Source organism: Octopus sinensis, linkage group LG1 (assembly GCF_006345805.1).
Source record: "Octopus sinensis linkage group LG1, ASM634580v1, whole genome shotgun sequence".
Taxonomy (NCBI): domain Eukaryota; kingdom Metazoa; phylum Mollusca; class Cephalopoda; order Octopoda; family Octopodidae; genus Octopus; species Octopus sinensis.
In genome coordinates, this window is record NC_042997.1 from 198,681,532 (window position 1) to 198,704,177 (window position 22,646).

The 22,646-nt window shown below is 39.4% G+C and overlaps 1 protein-coding gene and 1 non-coding gene across 2 annotated transcripts in view; both read right to left on the bottom strand.

The window, feature by feature from the left end:
* LOC118765165 overlaps window positions 1–22,646 on the bottom strand; it is a 72,341-nt gene that overhangs the window by 12,287 nt on the left and 37,408 nt on the right. The window lies entirely within an intron of this gene.
* On the bottom strand, window positions 22,472–22,578 carry LOC115220543. The gene has a single exon (XR_003882549.1). It is a non-coding gene; the product is annotated as a U6 spliceosomal RNA (small nuclear RNA).

Here is a 22,646-nt window from a genome sequence, read left to right on the forward strand (position 1 = left end):
TATCTTCCGGCAAAGCACTGATTATACTATGGCTGCTCTTTGAAAGTCTTAACAGAAATATGGTTTAGTTATGCATTACGTATCCAAGCAAGCTGAGTTGATACCTTTGTAATGCAGATTCAGTGTTACTGTTGGTTTGACCGAGAAATTTCCTATGGAATCTTTTCATGTCAGGGAACTGACAGGGTCTATAAAGACACTAGTTAATAAAAATTTAGTAGGTTTTGATGTGGAGTGAGGTGAGGTGAGGAATCTACGTGTTCCAGATTGTGTACACATATATAGGGTTTGAAAATACAGACCACTCGCAAACTGAAACAAAATGGAATGGAAAGCAAAGTCCACCTCGGCAGAATTTGAACTCAGAACGTAATGAGTTGGTAGAAATACCGGTAATGGTTCAGTCAGACGTGCGACCGATTCTGCCGGCTCGTCTTTATCTATCTCTATATATACATCTATACATCTATCTATCTCTATATATACATCTATACATCTATCTATCTCTATATATACATCTATACATCTATCTATCTCTATATATACATCTATACATCTATCTATCTATCTACATCTATACATCTATATATATACATCTATCTATCTATCTATATATATACATCTATCTATCTATCTATATATATACATCTATCTATCTATCTATCTATCTATCTACATCTATCTATCTATCTATCTATCTACATCTATCTATCTATCTATCTATCTACATCTATCTATCTACATCTATCTATCTATCTATCTACATCTATCTATCTATCTATCTACATCTATCTATCTATCTATCTACATCTATCTATCTATCTATCTACATCTATACATCTATCTATCTACATCTATCTATCTATCTATCTATCTACATCTATCTATCTATCTATCTATCTATCTATCTATCTATCTATCTATCTATCTATCTATATATATATATCCGCTTATCTATCTGCCTGTCTCTCTCGCTCTGTATATATATCATCATCATCATCATAATCATCATCATCGTTTAACGTCCGCCTTCCATGCTGGCATGGGCTGGACGGTTTCACTGACGGCTAGCACGCCAGAAGGTTGTACCAGGCACCAACTTGACGTGGCGAGGTTTCTACACCTGGATGCCCTTCCTGACGCCAACCACTACGAGAGTATAGTGGTTGCTTTTTATGTGCCACTGACACGGGGACCATTCAGGCGGCTCTGGAAACGCTCTGCCACTCTCGAATGGTGCTTTTTACGTGCCAACGGCACGAATGCTAGTCAAGCAGTACTGGCATCTACCACAACAATGATTTCACTTCACTCAACAGGTATTCTCAAGCACAGTCCACTGCCTAGTGGTTGAAGGGTACTCTTAAATGGGCCGGTTATGCTACATTGGGATAGGCTCCCATAATTCGGCGAAAAATGAATCAGTTGCAGCGCAGACTTCAACGTGACAGGGTGGGGCTCTCCATCAAGGTAACGCGTGTTGAGGAAGGTGAGGCTGTAATGCCAGTCCAGAAACCGCTCCACGTGAGTCCAAATACTTGAATGTATGCTGAGAGATTGTCTTAGCCCGTTTGCATTCGGACGGTTGATTTCCGTAGTTATTATCAGTGTATTTTGGCGATTTAAATATGTTTTGACTGTTATTTCCAGCAGATAGACATACTTAGTATGTCCTTTGATTTATTTTATAAATACATACACGCACACACACACACATTATATATATATATATATATATATATACACACACACACATACATATATACATACAGAGAGAGGAAGGAGGGAGAGAGAGACGGGCGGAAGAACGGACAAACAGACAGACAGACGGGTTTCTTTCAGTTTCCGTCAACCAAATTAACTCACAAGGCTTTACCACACAGCCACTTCTACGCTTATGTATGTATGTATCACACGCACTGCTAAATGCCTGAGATTATAACAGGTAGATTAAATGCCGAATTGATGTGTGTTGCAGCTTTCTTTTTACTGAAAAGTTCCTAACCTTTGAGAAGAAAATACCGGAGGATCAGTTAGTTACGATTTTATACAAAAAATTTACCTCTCAGATTCACACAGTTATTGCAGCGGCCTTTCAGTTTTTCTAAACCCTATAAAAAAACTCGTAAGGTTGGGCTTCCTACCAGGTGCTCCTCGGTCCCCTTAAAGCCAAGAACCTTTCAGCACCCACTCTATATGTGTATGTATATATATATATATGTATATATATATATTAATAGTTATCGCCAAGCTAATATGGCAGTCCAGAAATATAGGACGAATGCTGCCGTTGATTAGCTCGAAGAGGCCATCGCCTCTAGCTAGCTATGTGACACACGAACAGGGGAGGTCAGCCGCTTCCCCTTGCTGGTCAGGCATCTGCACACTAGTGTCAGGGTATTTGCCCTTTATCAATGCAGAGCAGCCGACCCCAACAGGCGTCGCTACTGACCGTCTGTTCGAAGGATTATTTAGCTAAACTCAGTGGAATAGATCCACTGGTTTTGAAAAATAGAAATATTAATATTTCTAAGTCTTTCTGTTCAAAGGTTATAACGGACACAGGTTCGTGTGTCACATAGCTACCTAGAGGCGATGGCCTCTTGGAGCTAATCAACGACAGCGATCGTCCTATATTTATGGACTGTCATATTAGCTTGACGATATCTATTAATATCCAGTACCGCTACCGTAGTCTCCCTTAGAGAGACTTAGAAATATTAATATTTCTATAAATATATATATATATATATATATATATATATATATATAACGGGAAGCTTTATGAAAATAAACAAAAGACGAAGGCAGGTGGAATACAAACAAACAATTGTATTAGTATGGCGCTCAGGAATATAAATAAAACATATATACATATATATACACACACACACACACACACACACACACACACACACACATAAATGTATGAATCACGCACACTGCTAAGTACCCGAGGTTATAATAGGTAGAATAGCAAATTAAGTGAGTCGTCTATCATATGAAGTTTGGGGCTTTCTATTTTAACCAAATTAGCATAGTGCAAAAAATAGCAAATGCAATTTGTTTTGTTAATCTCCGTTTCTCAATAGAAGCTACCCGCTGGACTAATGAACCTGACATGAACACGGGCTCTTGTTTATGGGAATGAGCAAACAAATTATTTGTTGATGCGTGATGAGGTCGGCTAAACAGACAGTAATTCATCGAGTGCATGCAGAATGGCGAGAAACCAAACAATAAGATATCTGTTCATTCTTCTCTTGTTAAAGGGAATCGCGTGTGCTACGAACACACACTCCATCTAATTATTTTCTGTTTAGCAGATATTAGCACGCATCAGCAAATAAGTTGTTGGCTGATTCTTAACAGGTGTGGCCGTATGGTAAGTTCGCTTCCCAACGCATGGGTCCGGGTTCTGTCCCACTATGTGGCACCTTGGGCAAGTGGCAAGTGTCATCTACTATAGCTTCATGCCCATCAAAGCCTTGTAGATGAAAAGTATAAGAAGCCCATAGTGTATATATAATAGGCGTAGGAGTGGCTGTGTCGTAAGTAGCTTGCTTACCAACCACATGGTTCCGGGTTCAGTCCCACTGCGTGGCACCTTGGGCAAGTGTCTTCTACTATAGCCTCGGGCCGACCAAAGCCTTGTGAGTGGATTTGGTAGACGGAAACTGAAAGAAGCCCGTCGTATATATGTGTATGTGTGTGTTTGTGTGTCTGTGCCCCCCCCCCCCAACATCGCTTGACAAACGATACTGGTATGTTTACGTCCCGGTAACTTAGCGGTTCGGCAAAAGAGACTGATAGAATAAGTACTAGGCTTACAAAGAATAAGTCCTGGGGGCGATTTGATCGACTGAAGGTGGTGCTCCAGCATGGCCACAGTCAAATGACTGAAACAAGTAAAAGAGTAAAGAGTGTGTGTGTGTCTGTGTGTGTGTATATGCGTGAGTGTGTGTTTGTCTTCTACCACCTATTGACAACCGGTGCTTGCTTCTCCGTAACATAGCAGTTCGGCAAATGATACCGATAGAATACACACCAAGCTTAAAAAGTACTAAATGCTGGGCTCGACTCGTTCGACTAAAAGTTGCAGCCTAATGGCTAAAAGAACTAAAGAAAACAAAAGTTAAAAAGGCAGAAAAGATCCAGTGCTATTGTGACATTCATCGGTCCAGCGGAGTAGTTTTTTTTACCGAGACACGCACCGAATTCCAAACGTGGCAGCGCCACAAAGTCTACCCGCTTCACCGTTCAATTGTGCCTGTGTTAAACATCGATCGTTTACGAGGAGGATGTATCTTACGATGACAAAAGGCACAAGTGTTGACACTATGCCAGAACGCATTGTCGTTGTTGTTACCCCCTTCGGTCATGAATGACCATAGGATTGCACCTAGAGGGTTACCCTCCGAGGCACAAGTCTGGGCAAGGTTGTTTATGGAAGACCAGCAGTGGCCCATGCATACCAGCCTCCACTCTCCACGCCACCGATGTTATCCAACGGAAAGGCAAAGGCTGATATAGCTTGGCACCAGTAACGTCGCAGCTCATTTATTAACGTGCAAGTGGCTGAGCACTCCACAGACACGTGTACTCTTAACGTAGTTCTCGGGAAGAATCAGCATGACACAGAGTGTGACAAGGCTGGCTCTTTGAAATACAGGTAAAACAGAAACAGGAAGAAGGAGTGAAAGAAAGTTGTGAAGGAGTACTGCCGGAGCCTCATGGAGCTTTAGGTGTTTTCGCTCAATAAACACTCACAATGCCCGGTCTGGGAATCGAAACCGCGATCCTACGACCGCGAGTCCGCTGCCCTAATCACTGGGCCATTGCAACAGAAACAAGAAGAAAGAGTGGGAGACAGTTGTGGTGAAAGTGTACAGCAGGATTCACAACCACGTGGCGCTTTAGGTGTTTTCGCTCAATAAACACTCACGATGCCCGGTCTGGGAATCGAAACCGCGATCCTACGACTGCGAGTCCGCTGCCCTAAACACTGGGCCATTTGCGCCTCCACGCCAAAACGCATTAAGAATGAATAAATGCCTTAGGAATGGTTTTCTTGCTGTTGTGCGTGTACTTCATGAATTATTACAGAAGATGCTGAGATCGAAATTCACTGGGATAATTTGCAGTTTCTTTCGCCAACACGCGACCGTTCGTTCACTGTTAACATCTCGAGTGCTTTCTCTGACCAACGCCGGGCATTTCGATAGTGTGTGTATGTGTGTATGACTGGTCAGTTAATCGAACAACAACTGACAACTGCTATCTCTTCTTTAATCTCTCCGCTAATCCTTGTCAAATTTCGATGTTTCATTATTCTTTATTCTCTCGTACAAGCTACATCCAGCTCACACCAATGTCCTTGCGGCCTTCTGCTGCCACTCGTGATGCAAGCACAAATGGTCGAATTTACTTTTGCATGTATTAAGATAACATAGATAACACAGATACACACGCATACATACACACACTCATATGTACGAACACACACACACACATACATACGAACACAATTATGCAGAGCAACAACATAGCCCGTGAAAGATATACCACATTTCATCTAGAAGCTATATGTCTTTTATTGTGCCTGGGGTGAGTCATTTTCGAGCCTTATTAATTCAACACATTCACCGGTCCGATTTCCACTCTTTTACTTGTTTCAATCATTTGACTGTGGCCATGCTGGAGCACCGCCTTTAGTCGAGCAAATCGAACCCAGGACTTATTCTTTGTAAGCCTAGTACTTATTCTATTGGTGTCTTTTGCTGAACCGCTAAGTTACGGGGACGTAAACACACCAGCATCGGTTGTCAAGCGATATTGAGGGGACAAACACGGACACGCAAACATAGACACACATATACATATATACGACGAGCTTCTTTCAGTTTCCGTCTACCAAATCCACTCACAAGGCTTTGGTCGGCCCGAGGCTATATTAGAAGCCAGTTGCCCAAGGTGCCACGCTGTGGGACTGAACCTAGAACCACTAGTTTCGCAAGCAAGCTACTTACCACACAGCCACTTTAGCGCCTATGTATGAACGAGTTATTTATTTTTACTAAAATTTTTGTTGCACCTTGTGACTTTTTCAATAGTCGTTGACTGTTCGTTATCGGACATATTTTATGTCTGGGGAGAGTCATTCTCTTTTAGTCATCTATGTCTTTGCTGTACAGAAACAAGAGATCATCACAAAAGGCCCGAGAAAATGCCTCTAAATCTGCACATTGTGACGGAAAATGTTGCCTGTGTCATACCAGTTGTCCAAGAAAGTCTGCAAGGTATTATCTTCTCATGAGACATGACATTGTTGCTTGAATAACTCACAATGCTATTGGCAGAACGGGTTTTCTCAGTGGTCATATAAAAAGTACACCGGACTCAAAATGAATGTTACTAGTTGAACATTTCAACAAAAACAGTAACCTCACACAAGCCCGGTAAGCTTGAGAGTGTTCTATATGACTTGGAACAAAAATAATGCCGGTTTGTAGAGGTCAGCTGCTCCGTAGATTACCCCGTCTAACTCTGGTGAATTATTGAGGAACTTTCAGCTTTTATATCCGAGCTTTAAGTTTCTTTTTGTATCTGCATTGAACAGATTTGCATAACACCCTTTAATAACACATTAAAATGGTTCAATACCTTTTTAAAGATCGATTATTAAACAGTAATAAATTGTAAAACATTCCAGGGGTGCTATGTTCCGGTTTCATGGAAGAATCACACTATTATACAATTTATTTCATGGAAGAATCACACTATTATACAATTTATACAACCTCTTAAATATTGGCACGTTAACTCATTCATATATATATATATTTCTTTACTGCCCACAAGGGGCTAAACATAGAGGGGGACAAACAAGGACAGAGAAAGGGATTAAGTCGATTACATCGACCCCAGTGCGAAACTGGTACTTTATTTATCGATCCCGAAAGGTTGAAAGTCGACTTCGGCGGAATTTGAACTCAGAACGTAACGGCAGATGAAATACCGCTTAGCATTTCGCCCGGCGTGTTAACGTTTCTGCCAGCTCACCGCCTTTCATTCATATATATACACTAACACACATTAACTCATTCATACATACATATAAAATGAATGTGAGTAGCTGAGCGATGACTAAATTTTGCCTATACGGTTTATATTGCGCCCAGCTAGCCACAATAATTTTATACTATACGATTTGTCATTTCGCTAAATCGGCCATTAAATATATATATATATGTCAAATATGTTTACTGACAGGGAAAACTGGCTGTTCTATAGAAGCGCTGGAGGCATACAGTTGTCAATTTCCATTAGGATGATACTGTACAGTCAAGTGTTCTAGCTTTGCTTCGTTCATGGGGCATTTATATACCCTGTCAGTATATATAGATGCGCTTTTACGCGGCTATAAGTGATTAAGCTCTTATTTCTATGTGCTTGAAGTACATAGAGTCACAATTAGTGGCGATTAAATTTTGCCAACATATGCATACATAAATACATACAAACATACATACATGAGCAAAATTTAATATAACCCTCAAAAACAACCAAAGAGCTGCAGAGGAAGCCTGGTGGGTATTAAAAACATCAAGAATAATCCTAAAGTACTTCATTCTTTTGCAAAAGCACATAGGGCCACAGTTTCTACTATCGGCCCACTGGTTGACGGAAACGGCATCATTCACAATGATGCCAAAGATATGACTGAGATCCTGCAAAGTCAATACTGCTCTGTTTTCAGTGACCCTGATTTAGTTGACTCAAGCAGCTTTGCTTCTGTGAATCCTCAGCATGTCCTTTTCGATATAACCTTCGACGCCACTGATATCCTAGTCATATACCTTGCTTTCAGCAAAGCCTTCGACAGAGTCGACCACAATATACTGTTAAGGAAACTATCCAATTCTGGATTCGGTGGAAAGCTACTTCAATGGATAAGCATTTCCTAACAAACAGGACCCAGCATGTTGTGGTTGATGACATCCACTCAACATCAGCAAAAGTCATCAGCGGAGTCCCGCAGGGTACTCTGCTGAGTCCACCTCTTTTTATTGTCTATACAAATGACATTGCAGATTCCACTGAACATAGCACCATTAAAATATTTACAGATGCCTCTAACCTCCAGAAAGCCATTAAGGGAACACATGATCGAACAATGCTTCAATCGGACTTATGCGCAGTAACCCAGTGGGCACAAAAAAGACAATATGCAGCTGAACGAAGTTAACTTTGAGTTCATCCACTTAGGAAAAGCGGGCACACTCAAACAACCATATACACTACCGTCAGGAGACCTACTTGAACCGTTGGATAATATCAGAGACTTAGTTGGTACTGTCGACAGCATCCACAGCTGGAGGGTGCACATCAACAAAAAAGTCGATGTTGCCCGCAGAATGTGCTCATGGATCCTCAGAACTTTACAATCTAGGGTTCATGAAACCATCATCCTTCTCTTCTCCATATTCGCTAGGCCCCACTCGAGTACTGCTGCCCATTGTGGTCACCCTACAAAAAACAAGACAATGAGGATCGAAGTGTCACAAAGATCGATCACTAAAAAATAAATGGCATGACAGGAATTGATTATTGGGCTCGACATAAACAGCTGAAACACCATTTTCTTCAACACCACCGTGAGCTATACAGCATTTGCACCATGTGGAGAATATTCCTTGAACATTATCCAAATGATATCGGTATTATGTCTACAATTCACCCAAGACTAGGCCCCCGTGCAATGCGTCCCCTACAAAGGGCGGGGGTCACATCACATAAGAACATTGTGACACAATTTCTTCGCTGCAAATGGTCCCCCACTTTTCAATGTTATCCAGAAAGAAATTAAAGTAGGAAAAGACCCCACAACTTTTCAAAGGATACCTGGACAAATTCCTCCAGGAAATACCGGATAAACCACCTACACCTGGATACGTCTCAGTCAACAATAACTCTCCGCTTGAGTGGTCCATAGTGTCCAGGAATAATTAATTAAAAGACTCTTCCAGGTGATTCTATTGAGTTAGTCGTGGCCTGGGCCGTTAATGGCCGAAACCAATCTAAATTATCCTAGTTATATATATTCATTTTCGTGGCGGTACATTACTACTACAAAAAGGTTGTATGTACGAGAGGGTACCCAAAAGAAATCAGAATTTTGCAATATTTTATTCACTTAGTTTTATGCTTACACTTTTATCACCTTATGAGTATTCTTCATTTGAAGCAATGAATCCGTCCAGATGCGTTTTCCATTGTTCGAAGCAGTCCCGGAACTCTTGCGAAGTGTTGCCTATTAACGCCCCCGTCGTTTTAACCTTCACCTCTTCCGCATCTGCAAATTTCGTAGTACGAAATGAGCTTTTATGACCAGTGATGACCCTCTAAGAAGGTCCAGATCAACTTTCAACTGTTCTTTCAGTTCACAACACGCATTCAACCGTGACTGCTTTTGATCTTCAGTGAGCAAGCGACGCACAATTTTTGCTGCAACTCTTTTCATTCGCAATTCCTCGATCAAAATTCTTTGGTAGCAACTCCAGGACACACCAGTCATATCAAGTTTGTCAATTGTTCGGCGACGGTCCTCCACGACCAGTTCATGATGTTTCATGTTGTTGTCATTCGTTCAAAAGGCCGACGGTCGCCCTGGACGAGGTTGGTCTTCAAGCGATAAGTGACCATTTCTAAAGCATGAAAACCACACGTAAACTTGTGTTTTGCTCATGGCAGCGTCCTTGTAAGCTGTTTGAAACATGACAACTGTTTCAGTCGCTGTTTTCCCTAGCAGAAAACAGAATTTCACGGAAGCCTGTTGTTCCTTCGTTTCATCCATCGCAAAAATCGACGAACAGAAGAGAAGCACAGCGAAACAAAGACGCACCACGTTGCAGTACGTCTCCACCAGAGGACGCCGGTCGGCAGACTGATGCCTGAGAATTGCATCAAGTGGCTTCTAACGGCGAAAGCCTGAACTACAAGGGCTCGTCCAAGAGGAAATATCACCAGTTACTTCTGTGTAACTCGTAAGAGTAACATTTTATCACTGTACAAGTTTCTCAAAAACCCGGTGACACATTTCGAATCCTAGAATTGCATTCATGCGCACGCATACACATATACATGCATAATATATTATAATTTACTTATAAGAGTTTTCATACTCAGAGATAGTTTGACAGCCAAGACTAGAAGAAAAAAAACCAGCCTCTGATGTAAGTGATTTCATGTCAGGAGACTACGGAATACACTGCCGCGTTCCACATACATACACGTATATATGTTTGCATGCATGTACGTATGTATGCATGCATATATACATACATACATATATACATACATACATATATACATACATACATATATACATACATACATATATACATACATACATATATACATACATACATATATATATACATACATATATATATACATACATATATATATACATACATATATATATACATACATACATACATATATACATACATACATACATATATACATACATACATACATATATACATACATACATATATACATACATACATATATATATACACACATACATATATATATACACACATACATATATATATACACACATACATATATATACACCACATACATATTATATACACACATACATATATATACACACATACATATATATATACACATACATATATATATACACACATACATATATATATACACCATACATATATATATACACACATACATATATACACACACACACACACACACACACCACACACACATACATACATACATACATACATACATACATACATACATACATATATATAGTTAATCCAACCATGAAAACACAAAGAGAAAACACAACAACGCGAGGACGTGGAACAAGTATAGTGTTTTTGGACCCCCAGGAAAGGAAAGAAAGAAGGATATAACGTTTCGAGCGGAGCTCTTCGTCAGAAACATAAGGAAAGATCCAAAGAAGGGAAGACGGAGGGAAAAATTCGCCAACGATACACACACACACACACACACTCATATGCACACATACGAAACTGTATACATAGACACATACCTGTGTCAGTGTTTAAATATGTATGCATGTATTTGTATAAATCTAAATGTGTATATTTAACTTAATTTAGAAGCATCGAAGATATGAAAATAAGACTCACTGACAAGGTATCTTGAATACAAATGTAATTGTGAATCATAGCACAAGACATCAGGTGAAACACCTAACTCGTAACTCATGTCTCCGACTATTATTTTCCTTCTGTTTGCATAGGTGTATGTATGTATCAGAGTGTGTTGCGTGTATCTCTACATGCCTGAAAACACACACACACACACACACACTACTTTTTATATGGTTAAATGTCTCGGCTGCCGAAGATAGGACAGTTGCAGTGCACGTGACCTCCATTAAGATAAAAACACGAGACCACAGATGTATCTTCATTTTCAGGCAATCCGACTGTCTTTTTCATTAGTAGCCGGTTAGTTTTGGATAATTCTTGACATTATTTTCTTTTCATTTAGGATTGGTACAAACTACCACCAGGGAATTGAGCTAATAATCTCTCAGAAAACGGAGATAATTTCAATAAATCAGGAATTTATATTGTATGTTAACTATATATACTGTCCTCTGTATTTGTTGTTCAAATACATGTCATGAACCCTCTGAATTATTCTCTAATAAATAAATATATATATATAATATATATATATATATATATAATTTCAACAATGAGGGTAAAATTAATTAAAATCAATTTCACCAAGTGTTCAGTATGCAAAGGGACCATTTAAGGCGAATTCAAATTATTACATTATATAAAAGGGCTTAGTAAAATAAATTACTTTGCCGCATACTGAACTCATTAGAAATAGCAGCTAAAAAACTTTTTTAAAACTATTTCTAATACTTAAAGAAAACCTCTCTCATATAGTGTTTGCTCAATTCAACTCACGGAAGTTGGGGGGTAGAGACATTAAAAAATCAAATGCAAAGGTTATTTGAGAACGTACGTTTCAAGATTAGTCAAACTCGACATTTCTATCATCAGCTCAGAACTATATATATATATATATAATATACTTTATTTTAAGCAGCAGAAATTCAACAGATTTTGTTGAATTTTCTGCTGCTTAAAATAAAGCATATTACTCTACCACTGGTATTTGAGTACTCTTTTTTCCACCTTGTTTCACATTTATGTGTTTACTCCGGTATATATATATATATATATATATTATATATATATATATATATAGTGTGTGTGTGTGTGTGTGTACTCTTTTACTTGTTTCAGTCATTTGACTCTGGCCATGCTTGAGCACCGACTTTAGTTGAGCAAATCGACCCCAGGACTTATTCTTTGTAAGCCTAGTACTTATTCTATCGGTATCTTTTGCCGAACCGCTAAGTTATGGGGACGTAAGCACACCAGTATCGGTTGTCAAGCGATGTTGGACAAACAGACGCACAAACATACACACACACACATATACATGTATATATACATATATGCGACGGGCTTTTTTCAGTTTCCATCTACCAAATCCACTGACAAGGCTTTGGTCGGCCCGAGGCTATAGTAGAAGACACTTGCCCAAGGTGCCACGCAGTGGGACTGAACCCGGAACCTGTCGTATACACGAAGTACCTTCAAAAGGTATCTACCTTTATATTTTCTCGCCAAAACTAATCTCGCGTGGGCAAAATCCTCTGGGTGAGAGCTGACTCCACCTTACCTACACCAGTAAGCCGCTTCAGCTCTAGGCTGTTACGCCTCGAGTACAGACGTAGAATGGTGCGCTCGTCGGATTTCTGGTTTCATGCAAGGTGAGCGAACGCATCGAGCAGAGACCATAAAACCATGTCTCATTATCAGTCACAAAGTTTGGGTCAGGGTCGAGATTTGCACAGTTCAGTATATCCTGAGCGATTTCTGCATGCACAAATCCTCCGTTAAAATGGAATACACTAATTCGGTGCATATTCCCACTTCGTGAGTAATTTCTGGGATTGTTACACTCTTGCATCACTATTCGCCAATCTTCCATTGACTTACATGACTATTCGCCGAGCCTTCTCAATCAGCTCCTCGTTTTGGCTCGTGGATGGCCCTTCTGAACGTGACTCTTTCTCCACTGAGATGCGGCCATGTTTGAAGCGGTTGAACCACTTTTGATCTGTTCTAGCCCATGGCACCATCGCCAAATACCTACTGAATCTTCTGGATTCTTTGAGTCTATCACCAAGCATTTAACAAAAACATAGATACACTATTTCTGCTCGGTGTGTTCGGTAAAAACGGAAATCCGAGGAGCGCGCACTCCATATATTTACTCTAGGCGTTACAGCTGGGAACTGACGTGGCTTATAGGCGCAGAACTTTTTACGCATGCATAGGAAGGGTAGCGTCACATCCCACCCCAGGGATTTTGCTCATGCAGGCATTAGTTTTGGTGTGAAAAAACAAAGTCAGATACTTTTTGAACGCACCTCGTATGTATGTATGTATGTATGTATGTGCGCGCGCGCGCGAGTATAAGCCTCTGTGTGTGTGTGCCTATGTGTGTGTGTGTGTGTGTGTGTGTGTGTGTGTGTGTGTGTGTGTGTGAGTGTGTTTGGGTTTTTTTCTCACCACCACTTGAGAACTGCTGTTAGTATGTTTATGTACACGTAACATAGCGGTTCGACAAGAAAGACCGGTAGAATAAGTACCAAGCTTAGCAATAAGTACTGTAATTAATCTCATTCGACCAAACATTCTTCAAGGTGGCGCCGCAGCATAGCCGCAGTCTAGTGACCGAAAGAAGTAAACGAATATATATAGTTGTAAATATGTATATATATATATATAATATATATATATATATATATATACGCTCATACATATATATATTATCAGGAATAAACTCCTGCGATGTTGAAATTCCAATGAAGGAGCCTTGGATCTAGGTTAGAAACCGGTTCTTTGGCAAGAAATTTTGAATTAAACTGAATAATGGTATGCATACATACATACATACATACATACATATATATATAATTGTTAAACAGAACGTCAAACATTACGTCAGGGAAAACATATCAAGTCATATACAATATTATTACAGGAAAAAATCCCAAAGCTTACAGCTGTTTCTGGGATATCCCCGAGTATGGGATATTCTGTCATCAGAGACAAATTGGAGAAAAAGTATGGAAAATGAGACGTTTACCTTGCCTTAATGTTTGACATCCTGTTTAACAATTATCTATCCGCTGCATCGGAAATCTGCAATGGCTCCATAACTACCATCTCGGCTATAACCTTGGAGCTCTAGTAATCTATTACAGCACTTACCTAGCGTACCTAATCGTTTAGATCACCTGTGAACTAAACCACCCCATACTTTGTACATAGACACACATACACACACACACGTATGTATGTATGTATGTATGTATGTATGTATGTATGTATGTATGTATGTATGTATGTATGTATGTATGTATGTATGTATCATATATCTGTTTCTTTATTGCCCACAAGGGGCTAAACATAGAGGGGACAAACAAGGACAAACAAATGGATTAAGTCGATTACATCGACCCCAGTGCGTAACTGGTACTTAATTTATCGACCCCGAAAGGATGAAAGGCAAAGTCGACCTCGGCGGAATTTGAACTCAGAACGCAACGACAGACGCAATACCGCTAAGCATTTCGCCCGGCGTGCTAACGTTTCTGCCAGCTCGCCGCCTTGTATTATCATATATCACTACGGCATCTGACGTCGTGGCTGTAGGTAAATATTTTGACCCAGCAATCTTAATTGATGCGCACGCGGTAATGGTAGTGATTATGTCTCATGAGAGAGATATATATGCAATATAACCAACTGAAAATGATGTATAAAGAAACGTTTTCTGCAAGATGTTGATTTCATTTCGGTTACGATTTTATGATATATTTTTGATTCGTTATTATGAGTAAACTGCTGCAACGTTGCGTATGATAATGATTAATACCTTTGGAAGAAACATTTAGAAGATAAAGTTCAACCAACTTCAAGTAAATAGATTCTTGTTTATATTTTTCTGGTTTTGAATGAGAGTTGAGCACCATCTCGGGAATAGAGAAATAAACAAGAATAAGTCATCAAAGACAAGAAGAAGAAGAAGAGGAGGGGAAGGAAGAAAAAGAAGAACAACAGGAAGAAAAAAACGAAGAACAAGAAGAAAGAGAACAACAACAACAAGAAAACGAAGAAGGACAAGAAGAAAAAGAAGAAGGGAGAAGAAGAAAAGGAAGAACAAGAAGAACAAGATGATGATGATGATCTAGACCTGAGAGAAAAGTTGCCATAATTATGTTGAAACTTTTATGAAATGTAATAAAATAAATAACTTCACCTTTCATCAAATGAAAATTGAAAGAGAAAATCGCGATGATGTTTGGAAATGGCAATTGATAACTCTGAAACGAGAATTAATAGCTGATATCTTTGAAAGAAGAACTGAAAAACGATATCTCAGACAAAGAGAATTAAATGCTGATATCTATGAAACAAGAATTAAAAGCTGGAGATGGCTGAAAGATAAATAATCAATATAATACTAGACCAATACCAAAAAGTTAGTGAACAGGGTAATGAAAGTGCAGCAAATTGAAGCCTAAGAGTTCCATCCCAAGAGAAGGAAAATAACACCACATCCTTGAGGGGAATATAGACTGGAAAGCTATTTGAACGAGAGGTTGATTAACTCTTTTACATATCTATTTCTTTACTACCCACAAGGGGTTATACACAGAAGGGACAAACAAGGACAGGCAAACGGATTTAGTCGATTACATCTTCCCCAGTGTGTAACTGGTACTTAATTTATCGACCCCGAAAGGATGAAAGGCAAAGTCAACCTCGGCGGAATTTGAACTCAGAGCGTAACGGCAGACGAAATACTGCTGAGCATTTCGCCCGGCGTGCTAACGTTTCTGCCAGCTCGCCGCCTTATAGCCTTATAACTGTTTTACATACCATCATGTGATGCACTTGAACATATTATCAGTGATGTTTCCTGGGGTCATTAGGTGTTTGGGGTCTCTCAATAATCAGATACCTTCACCTGGATGAAATAGCCTGAGATGATCAAGCCCTGGTTTTTATCCAATTAGAACTACCCCAGGTAGCACTACTCCTTCAAGGACTGGCACCTTTTGATTTACAGCCACCTTCAGACAATCTCTGCTGCCTCCACCGCCAAGCATGTTATAAGTTTTGCAGAGGAACTGGTCTGCAAACCTACTTAGTTCAGATCAAACCTTGCTTAGTGGAGGCACATAGCCTAGTGGTTAGAGCAGCGGACTCGCCGTCGAGAGATCGCGGGTTCGAATCTCAGACCGGGCGATGTGTGTGTTTACGAGCGAAACACCTAAGCTCCACGCGGCTCCGGCAGAAGGTAATGGCGAACTTCTGCTGACTTTTTCGCCACAACTTTCTCTCACTCTTTCTTCCTGCATATTGCAGCTCACCTGCGACGGACCGGCGTCCCGTTCAATTGGGGAACCTATACGCCAAGGAAACCGGGAAACCGGCCCTTATGAGCCAGACATGGCTCGAGAAGGAACAAACACCTTGCTCGTCTTCCATTGCTTTGGCACAGCTCCACAAGCGCAACAAAACTCCTCTTCCGTCTTACTTTCGTTTGTCTCTTCGATGCGGTCGTCCCAGGCAACAGAGAGTTCTAAAAACAAGCCAAAAAACAAAAAAACACCTGCTTCGATGCTTCCGTAATAAACGCAATATCTGTCAGTAAGGATGTTGAGACGACAGTTTCTGGGACCTTCAACGGCTTCCTCAGTTTGACTTTTAGTTCCCAGTCTTTTACTGTTGAATATTTCACATTTTATCTAAAACTTAAACTGTACCATGTATGGTAATAATGTATCTAGAATGATGTTGGAAACACTTTAAGATAGCAAAACCCCAGGTACAATATGCTTTTACTGTAATCAACTTGTCAGCCTTCAGTGGGAATGTTGTTACACTTAATCGACAATAGCAAAACCATAGCAGGGCAGCTAAGAACAAGGTGACAGTCTTAGCTAAAAGCTACCTTCTAACTGAATGTCAGAACTTTATATACAAACAGTGTACAATTTGCTTCAACCTGTTCCCCTAGAATAGCACCAAATTTAATAATGTGATTATAGATGAACAATCAATTGTCAAGGAATAAGTTTGGAGGAATGTCGAGTAAATATTGATCACAAAGTTCCTATTAGAAGTTCGAAAATATATAAAGAACAGGCTTACAGTCTAACTGGATTAGAAAAGGAAAATAGTTTTGTTCTCCACTCATAGATTGTATTTTTCTTCCTTAAAACATTGATTAAAGCATATATGTGGCTACTTTCTAAGTCAGTACACTGAAGCTAGACAAGTAACTACATGATGTAATATCTAATGGATGACATACCACAGAGGCCATCTCTGTGATGCTATTCTCACTAGAAATGAGACCTCTAAAATGTATGCTAAGGAAGTCAACGTAAATTATTGAGCGTTGAAAAACCTGAACGAATCTGACACAATCAGAATGATTATTGCATTATTACTGGGAATAAGGATAGAGTTTTTACAAGGAGAGTGGAACTTCATAATTGTAAAATAGGAACAACGACGAATGAATATGACAACGATGATGTGTCTCTCTCTTAAATATCAGTACAAAAACTATTTGCTCGTCGACCTGCTAAAAAGAACAGCCAAAGCACTTTTTAGATCAAACACCGTAATTATTTGTTGATGTAGACATAAATACAGTATTTCAGGATTACACTGGAATAGTCAATTTTTCCATGAATAATTTGAGGGTCAAGAACAACAAATGATCATCACAGGACATATTAATGCCGATATCCATTAACTCCTCCTTCTGCAGTCAGGCCTGCGAAGAGAGACCAGTATGTCATACGTCTGCTCAGCCAGGACTAAGCAACAACATTCTTTCAAATTTAAGAAGAATCAGAGAAAGATGTTACAAAATATTCAGGTAAGCATTTGTTAGCCATCAGTCGACACACTCCATATATATATATATATATATATATATATATATATATATATAATTCTGTCATGGTGTCTGGGGAGGGTCACTCTTTTAGTGCCTTATTATCTAACACACTCACCAGTTCGATTTCCACTCATTTAGTTACTCATTTTTTCTAAAGTATCCGTGGCATCTTGCAAACTTTTCAATAGTCGTTGACTGACGCGCGCACACACACACATATGTGTGTGTGTGTCAGTACATGTATATATATGTATATACATGTCAGTACATTATATACATATATATATATACATATATACATATCAGTACATTATATACATATATATATATACATATATACATATATATACATACACTGTTACTGTGTACCTCTCTGAGCGAGTGGTAAAGAGTAACAGTACGGAATCGTAAAATATATTTTCTAACTAAATGTGGCGGTCCCATAGAAGACGATATTACTGTTATTTTTAGCCCCAGGAAGACATCTCCTCCAGCTGGCTAACGACTCACTGTCCGTGTCCGATTAGTATTTGCGAGAGGAGTTCATCGCTCCCATTTCTAGCGTTACGTGATAAACACAGACTCGAGTTTCTGGTTTAGTGATGATCTCCTCTCGCAAATACAAATCGGACACAAACAGTGTGTCGTTAGCCAGGAGATGTCTTCCTGGGGCTAAAAGCAACAGTAACACCGTCCTCTTTTGGGACTTCTACAGTTAGTTGGCAAATATATTTTACGATTCAGTACTGTTACTTTTTTACTCTCGCTCAGAAATTTAATATAGCTAATTTCTCCTTTTTCGAGATCAGCGATAGTTTGTCGCTAGAAAAAGCATATAGTATTTTACGAGTGAATGAGTTTTCATCACTAGCTGGTGATTATCGCACACTGAAGACGGGTAACTATCCAGAAACCCGGGTTTGTGTGTATCACGTAAGGCTGGAGATAGGAGTACTTGCGTGTGCGCGTACGCGTGTTTGTGTGAATATATGTGTGTTTGCATATGTATTTTTATGTGTTCACACCTATAAGTTAATTCATGTTTGTTTTTAGAGGATAAACTTCGGGAAAGTTTTGAAGATTTTAACTGTTCGGTCTTATCCTTCTTGTAATAATCACTGGATATTTACTTCAATTTATTTATATTCTAAGGACAGATCTGGTTTGAAATTACAATTAAAGAGAATCGTCGAAGAGAGGCTATCATTAGTGCTCATTAGAAATGTAGATCTAGGAAAACTAAATTCGAAGAACAATCGCACTTCTTAACAGTTGTTAGGAAAAGGAAATTTGTAAACCGTTATTGCTTCTTATAATTAACAGAAATATTCAAACGATGAAATCACTCGATTGTATTGAATTCATTAAACTCATTTTGCGGCCCATAAATATCTCTAATGTTGGAGCAACAAAACTTAATAGAGCCAGACTGAAATAAACAAACAACACATTTAGTTGTTCCGAAGTAAGAAGAATGGCGAAAACTGGTTTCTTTATGATGAAAGGAGAAAGCAAATAACTACAGTGCAAATAAAATAAAATTTATTGTTCCCGCCTTCCCATATCGATATTGGAAAAGCAGCAAAACACAAAGATGTGCAATAAAATGAGAACGTGGATTAATATAAATAGCTTCCAGTATCTTCATTTCCATTTACTTATATTCCAAACAATATTTCTACTTAGTGTAGACTATTGCTACTTATAACTATTCTACTTCCATTTAATTTGTAATCTATATTTCCTACATGATATTAACGAGAAATTTAGTTTCCATTTCCAACTTCAACGACACAAATTAAACAACAAGCGTATATGAATGGTCTTGTAAAAGTTTTACTTCTAAACGGAAATAGAGATTATAAATCAGAAAGCTAGAGTCTTCTGCTGTATAATTTAATGGGACATATATAATATTAAAGTACATATTAGATGATATTATTTACCAAAGAAGAGAAGATGGAGGAGTGTGATAAACATCAGTGTGTGTAAGGACGTCAGATCAAATGCAGAGTAGCTTTGTTTGCCTTCGATCTGATATTGAATCTCCACACGTTCGCTAAAATGAATAGCAGTAATATATTGAGGAACAATTGCATCGACTAATCTACTCATTTCTTTACTACCCACAAGGGGTCTAAACATAGAGGGGACAAACAATGACAGACAAAGAGATTAAGTCGATTACATCGACCCCAGTGCGTAACTGGTACTTAATTTATCGACCCCGAAAGGATGAAAGGCTTAGTCGACCCCGGCGGAATTTGAACTTAGAACGTAACGGCAGACGAAATGCCTATTTCTTTATTACCCACAAGGGGCTAAACACAGAGGGGACAAACAAGGACAGACATAGGTATTAAGTCGATTATATCGACCCCAGTGCGTAACTGGTACTTAATTTATCGACCCCGAAAGGATGAAAGGCAAAGTCGACCTCGGCGGAATTTGAACTCACAACGTAACGCAGACGAAATGCCGCTTAGCATTTCGCCCGACGTGCTAACGATTCTGCCAGCTCGCCGCCTTTCGACTAATCTTCTCTTATCAAATAGACAGTACGTGCAATTGCTATGAACTTATTCGCTCGCAGATGACTCATAAACTAGAAGTGTAGAAGAAAAGATATTATTTGCTTAAAAATCACCGTATGCACAGAACGTGCGCGCGCATACACACGCACACGCATGCGTGCGCACACTGATGTTTATTAAACTACTTTTCTTTGATGAGTTATATTAGAACTTAATTGCCATGTGTGTGTGCTGTGTATGTATGTGCGTGTGTATGGGTCTGAAGGATCCGTTCCTTAAAAATGAAAGCTAAACTTTGATAGGAATGGCGGATACTACTGGACCTGTGATTGGTATTTCACATCTCAACTCCACCTTCGCTATCCTGATACAATCTATCGCTAGTGAACAGAGGGTCAACAAAAAACAAAAATGCATCTAAACCTTCGAATTGTAATAGAAAATGTTGACTATGCCACACCACTATGAAAGATATCCTTTTCTACTCTAGGCACAAGGCCTGAAACTTTGGGGGAGATGGCCAGTCAATTAGATCGACCCCCAGTACGCAACTGGTACTTAATTTATCGAACCCGAAAGGATGAAAGGCAAAGTCGACCCCGACAGAATTTGAACTCAGAACGTAGCGGCTGACAAAATACCTATTTCTTTATTGCCCACATGGAGCTAAACATTGAGGGGACAAACAAACGGATTAAGTCGATTATATCGACCCCATTGCGTAACTGGTACTTATTTAATCGACCCCGAAAGGATGAAAGGCAAAGTCGACCTCGGCGGAATTTGAACCCAGAACGTAACGGCTGACGAAATACCGCTAAGCATTTCGCCCGGCTTGCTAACGTTTCTGCCAGCTCGCCGCCTTATTGTGAAAGATAGCACTCACGTCATCGGTGTCTGTCCAAAAAAGTTCGCATGAAACGATATTTTCGCTGAAACCATGTACGATATCTGTAGGAATGATTGTCCTGACGGCCAAGCCAAAGGCACACTAGAACTACAATATAGTCGTCTTGAAAAAGAAATAAAAGTGGTGAAAGATTCCAATGAATACTTCCCACCATGTCTCCTGGTCATCAACCAGACTTATGTTATCCACCATCTTCCTCCCTGTCTGTCCCAGGATGTCGCTCAACCACCCGTTCTTGAACTACTTATACTTTATTTTATTTTATTAGGGGTTGGTTTATGCCTGACCAAACCATTCTATTTTCCGACACAAAAAATTCCTAGTCTGTATTTTCCCCAACTACTTCATTCTTAACATCCTGGTTAGTTCGAGATCCTGCAAATGGAATACGAGGTAGATTTTCAAATGTCTTACCTTATACCAGTATCAGATACGTCCTTATCTAATCTTTTCTCTCCTTTCTGTATCATCCTTAATAAACATACTCTTTTACGCTTTTACTTGTCTCAGTCATTTGACTGTTGCCATGCTGGAGCACCGCCTTTAGTCGAGCAAATCGATGACAGGACTTATTCTTTGTAAGCCTAGTACTTATTCAATCGGTCTCTTTTTCCGAACCGCTAAGTTACGGGGATGTAAACACACCAGCATCGGTTGTCAAGCGATGTTGGGGGAGACAAACACAGACACACAAACATACACACACACACAATAAATAAATAAATATATATATATATATATATATATATATATATATATACATACGACGGGCTTCTTTCAGTTTCCGTCTACCAAATCCACTGACCAGGCTTTGGTCAGACCGAGGCTATAGTAGAAGACACTTGCCCAAGGTGCCACGCATTGGGACTAAACCTGGAACCATGTGGTTGGTAAGCAAGCTACTTACCACACAGCCATTCCTACGGCTATAGGAAATATGGAACGCATAACGAATTTGCGTGTCATCCTTACGCAGGAGCCTTGCTAATTTTCTCTTAATCATTCCAATTTTAGAATATGTACCGCCGTAGCTAATACATAATTGACAAAATATAAAACATTTAACTGGAGTTAAATCGATATCTATTACCCATGCTTTCTCTTCA